Source organism: Panthera onca, chromosome A2 (genome assembly GCF_046562875.1).
Source record: "Panthera onca isolate mPanOnc1 chromosome A2, mPanOnc1 haplotype 2, whole genome shotgun sequence".
Lineage (NCBI taxonomy): Eukaryota > Metazoa > Chordata > Mammalia > Carnivora > Felidae > Panthera > Panthera onca.
This window is the reverse complement of record NC_138340.1, coordinates 103,779,502-103,799,732: the sequence shown is the minus strand read 5'-3', so window position 1 is coordinate 103,799,732 and position 20,231 is coordinate 103,779,502. Positions and strand designations below refer to the sequence as shown.

General features: G+C 36.3%; 1 pseudogene; it reads left to right on the top strand.

Moving 5' to 3' along the window:
- Positions 1-3,686: 3,686 nt before the first annotated feature.
- Positions 3,687-3,806, top strand: LOC132680029 (U4 spliceosomal RNA; annotated as a pseudogene).
- Positions 3,807-20,231: the final 16,425 nt, after the last annotated feature.

Genomic DNA, 20,231 nt, shown 5'->3' with positions numbered 1-20,231 from the left:
TGGGTATTAACTGCTTAGAGCTCATGGGTGTATTATTTTTTTGACTCTAGGCTGATAAGAATTTTATCAGAACCTCACCTCTGGTTGACACACCTATGAAGTTCAATTCAGGTTCCCAAGCTCTCTGTGGAAGCAGTCTGAAGCTACATCACGGTCCAGCTTCTTCCCCTGCCCTGCCTGTTTTCTTTAGTTTCTCAAAAGCACTACCTCAGTAGATCACTTGCCCAAGAAAATCCATTTCAAGCTATGCTTCTAGGGAAACTGACCTGGGAAAAACTCAGAAAAGATAGAGTACATCAGGTGCTTTTATATTTCCACTCAAGATTTTGATGCATGGCAGTGAAAAAGGTAAGAGAGAGGATAAAAGTAGGGGTTCAATTCCATAATTTCAGTATTTAAAATGGCTGACAAGCAAGCAGCAAAGTGAACTTTTCAATTAAATATGCAATAATTTTCTATAGTTCTTGGCATCAAACCAGAACAATGCCCTTCTCCTAAGAAGTGAATCTTGCTAGTCATTATGAAACCAAGCTGTACATTCTGGCATGGTTTGACATTTGCCCCCTGGTCAGGGTCAGGCATTCTGTGATACCAGACAGCCAATTTCAAGCATTGCTGGAGTCACAAAATGAGCCATTCGTACGACAACAGAAGCCTTTGAAAAGGCAGGTGATGCAGGATGCTTGGGCTTCTCTTGGCAATTCTGCAGCAGGGCCAAAGCCAGATGCCAAGCTGTTTATCCGTCTGCTGTTGACTCCATTCTGAATTAGCTGAACAGGGCACAACACCTGTTGATTTAGGAACAGTTTTGAAATGAGTAAATGATCTTTTATGAAGGCCAGACATAAAGTCATGATACCAAGATCACTGATATTAATATTGCATTTTTGGTATTCAAAGGATCTTTCTCAGTATTGCAGAACAGCATGCAAGAGGCTTGGCAGCTGTGATTCATACCCTAAAAGGCCATTTTGGAGGCAAGCTTTGGAAGAACTTGCCGTGAGGTAGCAGATGTTTTCAAAAGATAGTCAAATTAACTTTTTCCCCCCATCTCCTATCTGAAAGTGAAATGACTCCATGAAATGAGCTATGTATCTGGAAGGCCGAGTGCCAGAAGAGAGATGCAGGAGATGAGGCTAGATAGAAACCAGGCAGGGCGATGAAGGACTCCATTAAGCATTTTGGAGCTTATGCTAAACTGAGAGTAAAGCCATTCAAGGGTTTAAGCATTGAAGCTATGATTATGCTTGCGTTTTAGTGAGTGAGCTTTCAGATAAACATTATCTCACTAGAACCTTAAAATAACTCTAACGTAAGAAGGTTTGGCATTATTCACTCCATTTCACATGAGGAAACTGAGGCTTAGTGACATTCAGTCACTTGCCTAAAGTCATACAACTCAGTGGTGCAGTGAAGACTGAGTCTCCCATTCTGATTCCACATCCTACCATAGAATTTTTATGAGTGGTCACAGTACAAATGAAACAAATGAGGAGTTCCAATCCAAGAGAGCAGACTACGCACACATGCTCAACTGAAATTGATGAAAGAGGAGGATGCCATTATAAAAATAGATGAAGGAAGAGACAAGGTTGATGATACTGATGTTCCAGCTGTATTAAATTCTCACACAGAAACATCCACACTCTGTCAAGTGTGTAGGAAGGAAAACCGTGTATATTTTTTTGCATTGGCAGTTGTCACACCCAGGTGCACACAGACCATAGAATATTTTCCTGACTCTTAGGAAGATGCCCACATCATTTTATAGAAGCAAATAAGATAACATTTCTACTTTATTTCTAGACTGCTTCTCCTGGATCAACCTTCTATGTGAAATGTAAAGGTGTCCACAAGTGATGGGGAAGTTTTATTTTCAATCCAGTAGATTTCTGGTCCTTTGCCCTGTATTCCTAAGGCTAACACTGCATAAAACATTTTGTCAGATTGTGGAGTGGTGATAGGTGGCTCTAGTCTCTGGCCTAGGGAGAGATCAGACCCAAGCTGAGTGACTGGGTAGAGTTTTTTGGACTAGATACCTTAAGGTAGTGACCACACCTCCAGATGAATGCTCAGTGATTGGGCAGGCAAGTGTTGTATGGGGTGCTGACTCTAGAGTTTTCACTTAACACTAAGTTCCTTAGCATATACAGATGATCATCTTTTCCATATTGTGCATGTATAGAGTTATGCAGTATTAGTGGGCCATGAGCCTATCCCTGGTGACCTACTGTGGCCATCCATTTTTAATATTTCTTGGGGGAGAGTGCAACAACATCAGGAAACCACTGCCTTTGCAATTATTGCCTGGTGACCGTGTCAAAGGAATTTGCTTTGCCTACATAGTAGGGAAGTATTTGATGCAGGTATACTGAAGATCATTCTTTGATTTGTTATCCTGACATAATGTGCAGTCTATCATAATATGTCATTCAATTTTAGATTCGTAGGCTATGGCTTGAAATCAACCTTCATTCACAATGTGAAGTAACAGAGGGAGTGTACAGAACTATATCTAATTTTATAGTATTAAACATACAAATTGTAGAAATAACATTAAAGGATATATTAAAATTGTCTCTGAATAGTAGGTTTATGGTAGTTTATATTTGCTTTTGTATATTTTTTCCTGGATTTTTAAAAACTTGTGCAGTAAACATAAATATTTCTTTTGTAACCAGAAAAGTAAATATTATTTCAAAGACTACAAAATACTATCAGTCTCCGTATCTCGTGGCAGCAAGTAGGGGCAGTGATTATTTTTCAGTTTTATACCTGGACAATGTGTTGTTATATGGATGAACTAAATGTAAACAGGGTAAGACACTCCTATGAGATTTCCCAAGCATTGCACTGCAGTATGTCTTCTGATTAACAGTGTAGTACACCTTCCTTCTTAATGATGTTCTTGATTTTTCTGGCATTAAATATAGCATTTTTTGTTTGTGTTGTATCATTGAATTATTCTTTCCTTTATCTGGATCTAGAGTTTATTGCTTAAAAATGGTGTTCAGATCGGGGTGCCTGGGTGGCTCAGTCGGTTGAGCATCTAACTTCAGCTCAGGTCATGATCTCACAGTTAGTGGGTTTGAGCCCCACACAGGGCTCTGTGCTGACAGCTCGGAGCCTGGAGCCTGCTTGGATTCTGTGTCTCCCTCTCCCTTTGCTCCTCCCCCACTCATGTTCTGTCTCTCTAGCTCTCAAAAATAAATAAACATTAAAAGTAAAAATTGAAAGAAATGGTGTTCATATGGAGAGATAGGCAGTCATGCTGCGTTCTTTGTCTTATGAGAACAATGACCTTATTTCTAGGATAGGTTGAAAACAAATTACCCCCTCAAGTAATGGAAGTAATGAAAATGTAGGAAACAGCCAATATTTTATTTTTTCCACTTCATTATTGTCAATTATATTATTTACATGCACTCCTCAAAATTTCATGCAAGTATTAAGAATAGGGATATGAAAACTACATAAGTATATAGAGAGAAGTTTATAATGTATTTAGTAGAAAAAAGAAAGCTATAATTCTAATAAAGACTGGATTAGAGAGGTTGGATTACTAGTGATTTTTAAATCTTATTTTCAGTATTTTTAAATGATAATATTACTCTTATACTGAAAAAATGTTCTCCACAATTCAAAAAGTTAAATACATTATTACTGTTCTGAAATTTCCATGAACTAGCTTTGTATAGTGGCAGTATCATAGTTAATGAGGTTTATCTGAGGCGTAATTATTGCTAATTAAAATTTCTATGAACCAAATTGGCCAAATCTAGAATATTTTGTGTAGGGGCAGCTCATTCAGTTGAGCGTTGGACTCTCAATTTCTATTAAGGTTATGATCCCACAGTTGTGGGATCGAGCCCTGCATCAGACTCTGTGCTGAGCGTGGGTCCTGCCTAGGATTCTCTCTCTCTCTCTCTCTCTCTCTCTCTCTCTCTCTCTCTCTTTCTCTCTTTCTTTCTGTTTTCCTCTCTCTCTCTCTCTCTCTCTCTCTTTGTCTGTCTCTCTCTAAGAGAAAAAGAAAAGGAAATATGTTGTGTAGATGAACAAGAAATAGCAATGGAAAGGAGAGGGTGGCTGATTTACCTTTGTCTTCTGCATACCACCCAAATACAGATTCATGCTAGGGTTTGGCAAGACTCCAAGGATGATGCCTATAGCAAATTCCACAGTCAGCTCAGATAATGTAACATTCAGGATGTCAGAAACGCCAACATGCTGAACACCTTTCCAAATTACGCAATTCCATTCATGTTCTCTAGCAAAATATTATATTATTCAAATTTCATCTTAGAGTAGTAGTTGGTTGCCTACTTAACACCCATTTCCCCCTCTTCCCTTCCTATAAGAAGTCTGTTTTAATGCAGCTCATTACTATAAGGAGTAGCTCACCTTTTGTCAAGCTCTAGGGGTGAAAATGGCTTATTGATTACGTTTATCAATGATTCGTGCAGATATGGGCTTTCGATATAATTTGGGCTAAAGAGTATGAGGAAAGTTTGCTGAAGGCTTCTGGAAAAGTTGATCTTAGTATGAATGGAAAACTTGGAATCCAGGGAAATTATTTCTTGTCTTCTGTATGTTGTCCTGAAAAAATGTAATGCCCAGACTGCTGCAGTGTGAGCAAGATGCTGAACTGTAAGAGAGTTTAGAGAAGTCTCTTAATTAAGTCAAATTTAAAGCCTACCCTACTTTAGTCTTTCAGGTAGGTGAGCCAGTAAATTCTTTAATATGTAAGCCAATTTAAGTTAATTTTTTTAACTCAGTGCTGAAGCCATCTTAACATAAATATCTGGCATTTTTAACTGTCTGAAGAATAAACTATAATTCTAAGAGCTAGATCAATATGAAATAAAGAGTGGATTGTTATATTCTTATTATATCAATGCTAAAGAATATTTGCAGCCAGTTACATAAATTGGATTTGAATTGCCAAATTAAATAGTCTATTAATAATAATCCTATTTAGGTGTGCCTGGGTGGCTCAATCGGTTGAGCGCCTGACTTCAGCTCACGTCATGATCTCCTGGTTTGTGAGTTTGAGCCCCGCGTCAGGCTCTGTGCTGACAGCTCAAATCCTGGAGCCTGCTTCAGATTCTGTGTCTTCCTCTCACTCTGCCCCTCTGCTGCTCACACACTGTCTCTCTCTCCTTCAAATATAAATAAACATTAAAAAAATTTTAGAAATAAGTCTCATATATATATATACACACATACACATATATATGTGTATATATATGTATATATATGCATATATATTTAAAACTTTATTTAAGTAATCTCTACACCTAATGTGGGGCTTGAATTCATGAAGCTGAGATCAAGAGTTGCATGCTCTTCTGACTGAGCCAGCTGGGTTTCCCAAAACGTATTTCATCTACATCAGCTATTTAGGCTAACTTTCTCAGAAGGCAAGAAAAATGATATATGCCTATGGATCTCAGTAGATTTTTGTTGTTTTAATAATTCTGTACCATAAATGCATTTTTAATTAAAGGAAAGATTAAAAACATCGTCAGCATTCAATGTAAAGGATAGCCAAATTTTACTTTGAAATAAAACCCTACAAAATAGAAATATCAAAAGAGCATATTATAGGTCTGAAATAAGCATCTAAGTCATAGGAAATGGATTTTATTTCAATTATGATTTAGCAATAATTAGTCAGTAGTAGTTAATACATTGCTGTGTTTCCACTCCTTGGATCAGGAGTCAATACCATTTGGAAATATTAAGTCAATGATGTGGCTGGAATCAGGTGGAGGTTGCTGATGTCTGAATGGGTTATGATGTGCCACCTAGGTCAAGAGATGTGGGAGGGCTACTCATGGACTGACACTGGAAGGAAGTATTACCATGCTGTCTCTTGTTAGGATGGTGCAGTAAGTGGAAGACACCTCAGTGACAAGTGGGGGATTTAGAGTTGATGATGGACCCAGGTCACTGAAACATCTCTCTTAGGGGAACTTCCATTGTTTATATCCAACCCCCTTCTAGTATCTTCTTTCCTTTTTCTTGTAGGGAAATCCATTCCATTTTGTTTGGTTAATGCCAACTTTTTCCCCAGGCCAGAGGTGTAGGAAGATGGCAAAGGAAAATTAGAGTCTCCCCCACTGTTGTCCCACAAGAGTGACACATGAGTGGGCCCAAACCCCACTGTGCTAGATTCCTCTCAGGACCATTTCCAGTCACTGCACGTAGAAGCAGGTTGTCCTTAGCCTTATCTGTAACCTATGGAGAACTTTAGAAATAGAAGTAATTTTTTACTTCTGTGATTCATAACTTATTCTCCATTTGCAATAAGTATAGGTGTTTCCCCACAATTTGAAAAAATCAGCAGAATTGTTTATGTTGTTACACTGCAAGGGAGTATTTTCTGTCTCATCCAGGAGTGAAAGAAATAATAGGTTTCTCCTCAAAAGAGCTAAAAATAAAACAGTGTAGGCACTTATCCCTAATGATTAGTTATCTTGATGTGAGAACAGAACTGAGAGTTTAGAGGCAACAGCCTACCTTGTGAGACATATTTTCCTCTCACCAGCCTATTACAGATGTCTCTGTGCAGGTGCTGCAAGTGAACTTTCTGTGATTCAAAATGGCCACTTTTTTCTCTTTCTTTCACAAAGTGCTGTTAGGGTATTGGTAAGTTCTAGCTAAGGAATCAAAACTTGAGCAGCCAGTGTGCTCCACACTTTGAATTGTGTAGATTATTCCAATTATAACTATACTTGAAATGGTTAGACCTGAAAATACGAATGCCCTTTTCTTAATGTTGTGGACAGGACTTTGCTTGCTTGTGTTATATTGGATGTAACAAAGTTCCCCAATTCCTGTTCAGTAAGAGAGATCTCTGGTAATATTTGACATAACAGGTGTTCTTTTCCTATAAACAACAACAGTAAGAACAAAACCTGAATTGCAAATAAAATATACACAAGGATAAAGAAGCCATTTCTAGTTCAAAATATATAGTTCTGTTGGGGAATATTATATCTGGGGAATTGACCTTTGTTTTACTTGGTCTTCTTACAGCAATTACTCAGGAAAGTGCCAGGGTTGTACTGGTTATCGCATCATTTGAGCAAGCAGGTGCTATGCTGCTAGGGTCTTTAGCATAGTCAGTGGTAAGTTAGAGCATAGGAAGGTATTGAAAACCTGAAGACAGGGTCTTGACTCCAGTTAGGTTATATGATGGTCAGCAGGGAGCCTCATGGAAATTTTAGGACCTGGAAAGTTTTTATTTTCTTCTCTGCCTCTCCTTACTTCATGCCACATGTTCTTGTCTCAATTTCCAGTAACTTGTTTTCTTTCTGTCAGTCACTCCAGCACTACCTTTGTGACAACAGTCTACTAGGTGGGTAGTACTGTAAACACAACATTTGGAAGGAAGCACTTCAAAAAAGCATGAGCTCTCTTGGTCTCAACAACTGGACACATCTGTGCTGTAGACATTAGCATCAGCCTTGGGGAAGGCACAGGGATGTGATTAAGGATGCTCCCTGAAGTGGCTGTGCTGATCTATTGCAACAAGGGGGGCAGACTATATAGAATTTAGTAAACAAAACTGGCTACAAGGAAGTCACTATTCTGACACTGGGTATGGGACATGAACCAACTTAGGACACTGAAGAAGGATTAATGATGAAAAGGCTAGACCAGCAGGAGATTTGAATGAGATTTTCTTTTTTGGATTTCACTGATTCCATAAAGCACATTTGTTCATACTTTAATACCTGTGAAAATGGGATATGTGTTACAAACAAAGATGTGCCATCTTTAACTGACAGTGTTTTTTTTAAATTCTTAAAGAACATTAAAAAATTATATGTCTTATAACTAGTGGTATCTTAGAAATATGTACTAATGAGACAGGCTTGGAGTAACACCAACTCCACGCTAATTTCAGATACAGCACCAAGGTTGTATCTTATGTGAAGTATTTCATAAACTATAGCATATAGGTTGGAGTTTGTGTCATTCTCAAATCATCATTTCTGTCCTTTCTATAATTTCCAAATACAGAGATCCATTCTTGGCAGTGCTTATTCCTCTCATTAGGCTGCGCTAAGATGTCAGAGATCATGTCTATTTCATTCACCATTCAACTTCCAGCACTGATTTTACCTAAGTTATCCATTGCTAGGGAATCCTATTTAAATCATCTTTGATACCACCCCATAGATACTGAGTCTATGCTATAGCCCACTTTGTTTGTATAAAGAATATTGTTTTGGTCAGAGTTTCCATAATTATTGATAAAGCAAACCACATTAAATTTTTTGGTTGGGACAGATTTAACATTACTTTCACAAAATAGTTACCTTAAAATAAATGATAAGAACAAGATGAGTTTTTTCTAATTAAAAATCAAAGGAAAGTTTATAAAAGAATGGAGCAAATATTATATATCCTCCAAAGCACTTTTATTACAAACAATAAAAATGTTTGAAAATTCCAATAAATTAAATGACATTGTCATCATATGACTAAAAGTGTTTTTTTATAATCCTGACTTCTAATTGCTAAATATACGGGATCTATAATATACAGTTACTACACCTATAATATACATATTTAATAGTGAAAATCCATTTTGTAGATAAATTATTTTTTATAGATATATGAAATTAATTTTGTTTATTCCTGCTTATCCTTTACTAAAAATAAAATTCAGATGATACATCATTAATTAAAATATTATGTATGTTGTGTATATTGACTACACACATGGTCGGTACAGTATCAGTCGCTAAGCTTTACAGCTCATGAGGAGCTGACATTTATAGTTTTTCACTTTTTGTCACCTCATTGTTAGATCCTGATCTCTGTACGTGTTACTTTTAATGAAAAAGAAAGATAATAAAGTATGGGAACTTACTATTTGCTTTAGAAACAATAAATATTAATCTAAGGATATAAAGTTAGGCTCCTCATGAAGATTGCTGTAATAATGAAAGGTTTTGGTATTATAAAAATGTTATAAGAAGGGTACTCTCAGATCACTGAATGGCAGTGCCGGGTATTCCTGAGTCTTTGGGGGACACTTTTCTCTTTCTTACTTTCAAATCTATTCCATTATCTCATTCTGACTTGTGTGACCAGCTCCTCTATTCTTGTTTTGCTTACATCACTGCATCATCTTATCACTGTACATCATTCCTTGGCCTTCCACACAGAATCTAGTGTCCATCAAGGTGAACAGACATAGGTCATAAACTCCACAAGGTCATAGACTGTGTCTGCTAATTATTCACTTGATCTGATACCTCTGTCATCACTGGCACATTGCAGGCACCAAAAATTGCTTGACAACTGTAGACAATGTTTTTAAGAATTTTAGGCCAAGTCCAAATTGTAGCAAAGAGAAGCTGCCATCAAAATCAACAAAAGCCAGCCAACACGAAGACATATTGTAGTAAAATTTGCAAAATACAGAAATAGGGAAAGAATCCTAAAAGCAGCAAGGGAAAAGAAAACCCTAACCTACAAGGGAGGACAAATCAGGTTAGCAGCAGATCTCTCCACAGAAACCTGGCATGCCAGAAGGGAGTGGGATGATGTATTCAATGTGCTGAATGGGAAAAATAGGCAGCCAAGAATATTTTATCTAGCAAGGCTGTCATTTAGAATAGAAGGAGAGTTTCCCAGACCAAAAAAAAAAAAAAAAAAAAAAAAAAAGTTCATGACCACTAAACCAGCCCTACAAGAAATATTAAAGAGGACTTATTGAGTGGAAAAGAAAGGCCTAAAGCAACAAGGACCAGAAACAGGAACAGAGAAAAATCTCTAAAACACCAACTTGACAGGTAATACAATGACACTAAATCAATATCTATATCAATATCTATCAAGAATCTCTCTGAATGTAAATGTACTAAATGCTTTCATCAAAAAATACTGGGTGTCAGAATAGATAAAAAATAAGACCTGTCTATAGGCTGTCTATAATAGACTCATTTTAGACCTAAAGACACCTGCAGATTGGAAGTGAGGGGATGGAGAACTATTGATGATGCTAATGGATGTCAAAACAAAACCAGAGTAGCTATACTTATATCAGATAAACTAGATTTTATTTTATTTTAGTTATTTATTGTTCAAACTATATTTTATTCTTTTTAAATTTAAATCAAAGTTAGCATATAGTGCAATAATAATTTCAAGAATAGAATTTAGTGATTCATCACTTAGGTATAACACCCATTGCTCATCCTAACAAGTGTCTTCCTTAATGCACCTCACCCTTTTAGCCCTTCCCCCACCCAACACCCCACCAGCAACCCTCAGTTTGTTCTCTGTATTTAAGAGTCTCTTATGGTTTCTCTTCTTCTCTGTTTTTATATTATTTTTGCTTTCTTTCCCTCACTCAAACTAGATTTTAAACCAGGGACTGTAACAAGAGATTAAGAAGGGCATTATATCATAATTAAGGGGTAGATCTAACAAGAAGATCCAAAAATTGTAAATATTAAAGTTCCTAGTTTGGGAGCAAGCAAATAAATAAATCAATTAGTAACAAACATGAAGAAACTCATTGATAATAATACAATAACAGTAGGGGACTTTAACACCCCACTTACGTAATGGACAATCATCTAAGCAGAAGATCAACAAGGAAACAATGGCTTTGTAAATTTTTTTTAATGTTTATTCTTGAGGTAGAGACAGAGCATGAAAAGGGGAGAGGCAGAGAGAGAGAGGGAGGCACAGAATCTGAAATAGGCTCCAGGCTCTGAGCTGTCAGCACAGAGCCCGATGTGGGGTCGAACCCACGAACTGTGAGATCATTACCTGAGCCGAAGTCGGATGCTTAACTGGCTGAGCCACCCAGGCACCCCAGGAAACAATGGCTTTGAATGACACACTGAACCAGATGGACTTAGCAGATATATTCAGAACATTTCATCCTAAAGCAGAAGAATACACATTCTTTTCTAGTGCAAATGGAACATTCTCCATAATATATCACATGGTTACAAATCAGGCCTCAACAAGTTCAAAAAGATTGAGATCATGCCATACATATTTTCAGACCACAACATTATAAAAATTGAAGCCAATCTCTAGAAAAAATTTGGAAAGACCACAAATACATGGAAGTTAAAGAACATTTTCCTAAAGAATGAATGGATTAACAAAGAAATTAAAGAAGAAATAAAAAAAATACATGGAAGCACATGAAAATGAAAACATGACAGTCCAGAACCTTTGGGATATAGCAAATGGAGTCATAAGAGGGAAGTATATAGCAATACAGGAGTACCTCAAGAAGGAAGAAAAGTGTTAAATATAAAACCTAACCTTACCCCTAAAGGAACTAGAAAAGGAACAGCAAATAAAGCTTAAAGCCAGAAGAAGAAGGGAAATAATAAAGATTATAGCAGAAAGAAATGATATAGAAACAAAACAAAACAAAAGAAAACAGTAGACCAACAAAACTAAGAGCTGGCTCTTTGAAAGAATTAATAAAAACTGATAAATCTCTAGACAGACTTACCAAAAAGAAAAGAGAAAGGACCCAAATAAATAAAATCACAAATGAAAGAGAAGAGAGATCATACCGAACACCACAGAAATATAAACAATTAGAATATTATGAAAAATTAAATGACAACAAATTGGGCAATCTGGAATAAATGGACAAATTCCTAGAAACATACAAACTACCAAGACTGAAAGAGGAAGAAATAGAAAATTTGAAAAGTCCCATAACCAGCAAAGAATTGAATCAGTAATCAAAAATCTCCCCAAAATAAGAGTCCAGGGCCAGATGGCTTCCCAGGGGAATTCTACTAGGCATTTAAAGAAGAAGAGTTAATACCTATTCTTTTGAAACTTTTACAAAAAATAAAAATTAAAGGAAAACATCCAAATTAATTCTACAAGGCCAGCATTACCTTGATTCCAAAGTCAAAGACCCCACTAAAAAGGAGAATAACAGGCCAATATCCCTGATGAACATGGATGCATAAATTCTCAACAAAATGCTAGCAAATTGAATCCAACAATACCTTAAGAGAATTATTCACAATTATCTAGTGGGATTTATTCCTGGGCTGCAGGTGTAGTTCAATGTCCACAAATAAATCAGCATGATAGACTGCATTAATTAAAGAAGGATAAGAACCATATGATCTTCTCAATAGATGCAGAAAAAGCATTTGACAAAATATGTCATCCATTCTTGATAAAAATCCTTAACAAAGCATGGATAGATAGAACTTACCTCAACATCATAAAGGCCATATATGAAAGACCCATAGCTAATATCAACCTCATTGGGGAAAAACTGAGAGCTTTTCCTCTACAGTTAGGAACAAGACAAGTGTGTCCACTCTCGCCATCGTTACATAACATAGGATTAGAAATTCTAGCCTCAGCAATCAGAAAACAAAAAGAAATAAAAGGCATTCAGATTGGCAAGGAAGAAGTGAAACTTTCACTTTTCATAGAAAACATGATACTCTGCATAGAAAACCTGAAAGACTCCACCAAAAAATTGGTAGAACTGATACATGAATTCAACAAAGTTGCAGGATATAAAATCAATGTAAAAAAATGTGCTGAATTTCTGCAAACGGGTGCAGCCACTCTGGAAAACAGTGTAAAGGTTCCTGAAAAACTTAAAAATAGAACTACCCTACGACCCAGCAATTGCACTACTAGTTATTTACCCGAAGGATACGAAAATACTGATTCACTGGAGCACCTGCACTTTAATGTTTATAGCACCATTATCAACAATAGCCAAATTATGGAAAGAGTCTAAATGTCCATCGATTGATAAATGGATAATGAAGGTAGGATATTATATATACTACATATTCATTGGAATATTACTTGGTGATCAAAAAATGAAATCTTGCGTTTTGCAGGGACATGGTTGGAACTAGAGTATATTATGCTGAAATAAATCAGTCAGACAAAGACAAATATATGATTTCACTCATATGTAGAATTTAAGAAACCAAGATGAATACATGGGAAGGGGGAAAGAAAGAGGGAAGTAAACCATAAGAGATTCTTAACTGTAGAGGACAAACTGAGGGTTGATGGAGGGGAGGTGGGCAGGGAATGGGCTAATTGGGTGATGGGTATTAAGGAGGACATTTGTTGTGTTGTGCATTGCGTGTTTTGTGTAAGTGATGAATCACTAAATTCTACTCCTGAAACCAATATTACACTGTATGTTAACTAACTAGAATTTAAATAAAAATTTGAAAAAAAAAAAGAAAAAAAGAATTGAAAGCCACTGAGACTGTCATTACTGAGCTTCTTCAGTGATTTATAAGTAAAAAAAAAACAACAATAAAACGTGGTTTGAGCCAAAAGAAATACACTCCTTTGGTTGTTGCTTTTATTTTATTTTATTTTTTATTTTAGAGAGAAAGAGAACATGCATGAGGAGGCGGGCAGAGAGGGGACTGGCGGGGGGAGAGAGAGAGAGAGAGACGGAGAGGGAGAGAGAGAAACAGAGAGAGAGAGAATGAGAATGTTAAGCAAGCTTCCACACTCAGTGCTGAGCACTATAGGGGGCTCAAGCCCACCACCTGGGAATCATGACTGTGGGATCATGACCTGAGCCAAATTTGAGTGGAGCGCTTAACCAACTGAGCCACCCAGGTCGTTGCTTTTAAGGTTACCATTGATGATACAGTTCTATTAGATTTGAACTGATTCCTTGAAATAGAGATGATATTGTTCTGAGGCTGCTTTTTTTTTTTTTAATTCCTCTAGATAAACTAATCAGCCTTTGTTACTCCCTTTCTATAAAGATGTGACGGTATGATAGCTTGAAACCCACTGATGGTGTTACAAAGTTGGAGAGGGCTTCCAGCGCTAGTATAGAATTTGACAGTCATGCAAGCTGAGTCTTCCAAGTGTCACTGAATATCTCATCATTATATTGAAATCCTAGATATGGATTAGAAATGATTGTTTTGTTCATGGCAGGTACGATCCATTTTCTTAAACAGGCTGCAGTTCCTGAGGAAAGTACCATAAATTCTGAGATGGAAATAACAGCTACAATAATAATAAAACCAAGACTTTACTCATCATATCTCTACCTTTTCATGTCTTGAGTATTATAGAAAATTGTTACCATTTTATGTATTGACTTGGTAAATGGGAACCTATTATTATAACATGTATTTTATAATATGCTAAAGGGTTTATTTAGCATAATAAAATAAAAATGAGGGTACATTTTAAAATTTCTCAATTTGTATTTTATTGACATAGTCTTTCTCACCAGTAAAAACAAAAACAACAATGAAAATCTTATCAGTTTTATGATATTAAGTGTTTCAAATCATACTGCTAAAAGGGTAACTAAATTTGTACTAATAAAATTGATTTAAGCAGAATATGTTCCTTTTCTTGGCTCTAACAAAAGATCTGTGCTTATATCTGTACAATAGGGATATGGAGTAAGAAGAGAATCAGAAGGCAAATTCCCCTGACAGTTTACTTTTGATTTCTAGGGTCCTCAGGTCCACTATTTTTCTGGTATGTTACCAGCTAGTGATTAAGCAAGCCGGCTTTAGGGTTACTTCCTAGCTCCTCTTTTTTTTCATTGGGGGAATTTTCTGGGCCCCTTTTCATTCTTAACAGTGGGAATAACAACAGCAATAACAATGATAATAATGCCTATTGTGTAAGATTGTTGTAAGGAAGAAATTAATATAAGTAAAACTGTCCCACCAATGCCTATATTAGCATTCAGTACCTGGGACATAAGTATCAGTAAGTCTTAACTAAATTATCACTATTATCACTATCATTATTATCACCATTATTATTATTATCCAAAATATTTCCACTGGCATGTCTATAGTCTTTAGTTGCTATCTAAAAAAATAAAACTAGTTCCTTAAAGTCAAATCATCCTCTTGGTATTCTTTTATTTAAAAAAAATAATACTCTTCTGTGACTCATTATATGACTCATTTATTTATGTTGGGAGATCATTTTAGGCTAAATTAGATGTATTTGATTTAATATTCATGAACGGAAGTGATTTAAGTTTCTAAGTGCTCACTGCAACCAGAAAAAGCTCCTGAACAATTAACCTAGATTCATATAATTTGCAAGTTTTTGCTTTTTTTTAAAAAGTTGGTCTTTTTGCTGAACCGACAAAAATGTCTGTATTTTTTTATCTTTCCATTTCATTTCATTGTTCTTCTGCTCTCAGGTGGAGAACAATTCGAGTCTAAGCATTTAATGCTGTGATAATACTTTTCTGGTGTCAAAAGAAAGGAAGGGAATTAACACTGGCTTCAGTTTTACTTGTATTCTTATTTAATATTCCCTTGAGGCAGACACTATCTTCATTTTATAGAAGAAGTATCTGAGATTCTAAGGAAACACAAATAACAAATGGTAGAGTTGGGTTGGAATTGAGGTCATCTGATTCCAAGGGAGTTCTCATTTCTTCAAGTCACAGCACACAGTTCCCAGGCATAGACAAAGGTTTATCCAAGGGAACTCTAGAGGAACTTCCTCTGGCCAGAAATAAATTTCAAAAGCTACTTTCTTAACTATTTTATGTGGAGAAATAACTTTCAACCATTTTAAATTAATTTACATGTTGGCAAGTACCTGAAAATGTGTTAGCTCTGCGTGGGTAAGAGACTAAAGCATTGTTGCCGACATATTTTGATGGCACTAAACATTTGGATCACACTTCCCATTGTTCCTGCCTGTGTGGCCCTTGACAGGACTGAATCGACAATCCTGTGCTCTGACAATGACCCTGAAATGTGTTGTGGTCTGGTGTGTTTACCTTAGGCGGAGGCAGCCTGATTTACCCAGATAAATGAAGTGGAAGATGAAGTAATTACCTTTAGAATTTGATTAATGTGGAAAATCAACATGAAAAACTTGAGCATTTAAGCTATTTTTTTCCCACACACTTATTTTGTTTAATTGAGATAAAATTTACATACACTTACATGCACTTAAATGGACTTGAGTACATACTTCAGTGAGTTTTCACAAAAATATACTTCTTTGTTATCATAACCCCAGTCAAGATACAGAACATTTATATCACCTCAGAGTTTTTATCACGTTCCCTTCCAGTCAGTCCCCATATTACATAAGCAACCAGTTTTGACTGAAATCATAATGGCATATACTCTTGTATCTGATTGCTCAAAATAATGTTTTGAGATCCATCCATGTTGGTGCATATAGAAGTCATTCATTCCCTTTATTTTTTAGTGTATAATTCACTGACAGTCATTGCATCCACATTGTTATCCAACCACCACCTCTGTGTAGCTCCAAAAGAAATTTTATTACCCAAAAGAAAGCTCTATATCCATTAGACATTCACACCCTATTCTGTCCTTCCTCCAGCCCCTGGCAATCACCAGTCTGCATTCTATCTGTATGGATTTACTTATTCTGAACATTTCATACAAAATGGAATCATACAATTCATGACATTTTATGTCTGCCTTATTTCCCTTAGCATAATGTTTTCCAGATTCATCTGCATGTATCAGTACTTCATTCCTTTACAGTTGACTAATATTCCATTGTATGAATATACCACATTTTATTTTTCCATTCAGTGCCTGATGGACATTGTTTCCACCTTTTGGCAATTGTGAAGAGTGTTGCTATGAACATTCCTATACAACTATTTGAGTATCTGTATTCAGTTCTGTTGGATATATATCTAGGGGTGGAATTGTTATAGTAATTCTATATTCAACTGGTTGAGGAATCACCAAACTACTTTCCACCAAAATACCATTCTACATCCCAGTGCTTTATATCATGGCCAACATTTAGTGTTGTCAGTCTTTTTAATTTTGGCCATTCTAGTTGGTGTGGAATGTTATCTATGGTATCTCTTTGTACCTTTAAAATTCATTACCCCAAAGACAAACAATGTTGAGCACCTATTTTTCTGCATATTGGTCATTTCTATATCTTCTGTAAAGCGTGAGTTCAAGTTTTGTTCATTTTTTAAAATCTTTTTTTTTACCTTTTTTTTAAATTTTATTTTTTATTTTTTAAAATTTCCATCCAAATTAGCATATAGTGCCACAGTGATTTTAGGAGTAGATTCCTTAGTGCCCCTTACCTATTTAGCCCAATCCCCCTCCCACACCCCCTCCAGTAACCCTGTTTGTTCTCCATATTTATGAGTCTCTTCTGTTTTGTCCCTCTCCCTGTTTTTATACTATTTTTGTTTCCTTTCCTTTATGTTCATCTGTTTTGTCTCTTAAAGTCCTCATATGAGTGAAGTCATATGATTTTTGTCTTTCTCTGACTAGACTAATTTCACTTAGCATAACACCCTACAGTTCCATCCACGTAGTTGCAAATGGCAAGATTTCATTCTTTTTGATTGCCGAGTAATACTGCATTGTGTATATATATATATATATATATATATATATATATATATACACACACACACACACACACACACACACATATATATGTATACATATATACATATATACGTATATATATATATACCACATCTTCTTTATCCATTCATCCATCGATGGACATTTGGGCTCTTTCCATACTTTGGCTATTGTTGAAAGTGCTGCTATAAACATTGGGGTGCATGTGTCCCTTCAAAACAGCACACCTGTATCCCTTGGGTAAATACCTAGTAGTACAATTGCTGGGTCGTAGGGTAGTTCTATATTTAGTTTTTTGAGGAACCTCCATCCTGTTTCAGAATGGCTGCAACAGCTTGCATTCCCACCAACAATGCAAAAGAGATCCTCTTTCTCCGCATCCTCGCCAACATCTGTTGTTGCCTAAGTTGTTAATATTAACCATTCTGACAGGTGTAAGGTGATATCTCATAGTGGTTTTGATTTGTATTTGATGAGCAATGAGCATTTTTTCATGTGTCAGTTGGCCATCTGAATGTCTTCTTTGAAGAAGTGTGTATTCATGTCTTTTGCCCATTTCTTCACTGGATTATTGGTTTTATGGGTGTTGAGTTTGATAAGTTCTTTATAGATTTTGGATACTAACCCTTTATCTGATATGTCATTTGCAAATATCTTCTGCCATTCTGTTGGTTGCCTTTTAGTTTTGCTGACTGTTTCCTTCACTGTGCAGCATTTAAGCTATTTTTTAAAATTGTGCATGTTTAAACCTTAAGTAAATATTTTGTTAGCCCTCTATGTGATTTTGACACTAGAATTGAAGAGGACAGAATGAATGTGATTCTAAGGGGGATTTCCCAGAATTTAAAGATGTTAAGTGTGGCCCATACAACCATGGAGGTCTTCAGCAGAAGACAGTTAACAGTTAAAGAAGATAGGCATTTGCCTCAGGGCCTTCTGATGTCTTCTGGCTCAGATTCCTCCCTCCCCCTCCCCCCGCCAATTCTGGATCATTGAACGCAAGTCTCACTCTCCTCACAAGGCCCCAGAGGGCTCACAAGTGTTCTGCTGCATCAGTCTACATAGCCTATAAAGGCTGCTCCATCTTTCAGGCCTTGTGTTGCTCACAACCTTAGTCATGGCATCGTCTCTAAGGCTGTTCAGCTTCTGGAGTGGCCTGCTGCTGTCCTCATTCAAAATACTTTTGCATACTTAACTCCAGTGCACTCTTTTGTGTGCCTTTCCTTTCTGGTCAGGGTCTTTGCTGCCACTTCCTTGGGGGCCTCCACTTCCTGCTGTATCCTCTAGCTAGAGAAGTGTGGGTCCTTCTAGAAGAAGGGTGACAGCCAAAGGTCATTGGTCTGGAGTAGCTTAGGGTTCCGGGTTTGTGATTCTGTCAGTGAATGAAACTCTTGGCTTTAACCAGCAGGTGTGGCAGAGGTGGAGCTAGTGGAGGAATGAGGCCAAGGATAGGGGTTAGGTGTAATGAGGCAAAGGAGAGTGTGTGTATATGTGTGCACTGATCATCAGTAGCTGTTTCTTGTCTTCATTTTTTTATTTTCCCTAATCTAGAGGCAGGGTGGTAGCCATTGGGCTCAAGACTTTTCCTTTTACTTAGCCGTAAGTCTGTGGTCTCTTTTTTTCCCCACGTGTCTCTAAAAATAACTTGAAAAAATGTACCCATCCCACATTTTTAACTAGATATTTATAATTTTTCATTATCAACTGAAAATTTTTGAAATAGCTAGAAAGTATCTAATTTACCAGCATGTTATAAGTATTGACATTAAGAAATAAAATTTTTCATCATTCTTTTAAATGTTTCAAGGCAATACTCAAAAATCACAAGTAGCTTGGGAACCATCACCTACAAATTTTGTATTTATATAAGATCTAATATAATAGTTGGAAATTTTACCTTGTTCTTTTTTCTCCTTGAATTGTACTTTCATTTTACTTTCTGCAGAGAATTTTATCCTAATGTAATATACTTTAATGCTTGAAAGACTTTTATTGATCACCCTATCATACTTCTCTGCAACAAAAATCATTTATAAATTGAAATTATTTTTTTTCATATAACCAAAGGCTTTCACCATATTACACTTTTTTCCTTCTTTGAGTTATCATTATAAATATTAATACACAATTGGTCAGAACAATATAAATATATTATACATTTTCATATGTAATTATGAAATGTAAGATGTCAAATTATATGGATGGGTGGGAGGGTTGATTATGATGCCTTGATTAAAGCAGTAGTAAAGTTGTGCTTTGCTGCTGTGGAAGATTTATACCTTGGGAGGCAATGAGCCATAGGACAGCTGTGACTTTCTGTTGTCACGTGGAAAGCTGCTGAATGTGAAGGGGAAGAGAGAAAGGAGAACCTTTTGGGTTTGGGACAGAATATATACAGAAGTTGAGAACCTCAATTATTCCTCTAAAATTCCTGTCATCTCAAAATCATGTCCTCTATTTGAAGAGGCTGGCTGTAAGTACTCGTTCTTTTGTTAGCTTTGCTTCTCTTTTTCTCTACGTTGCAAACAGTGGAGCTCCGCTTGCACCTCATGCCGCCATCAAGGATAGAAACAGCATTTTTCTCTTGACTGTATAATAGCTGAGAGAGTTTGTCTTCTCCCATGATTTTCGTTGTCCCTTCCCAACTCCCCTAATTCTCCTCTTCCCTCCCTAAGGGCCTTTGCTATGTAAGCTATGACTGTGCACTCATTCAGGTTACAAATAGGAAAATTTATGCTATATGTATGATATTCTGGAAGACTTTATAAAATTAAGGAGATGTAATCTGGTGCTTCACAAAGCTTTCAATGTAGTCGGAGAAGTAAAACA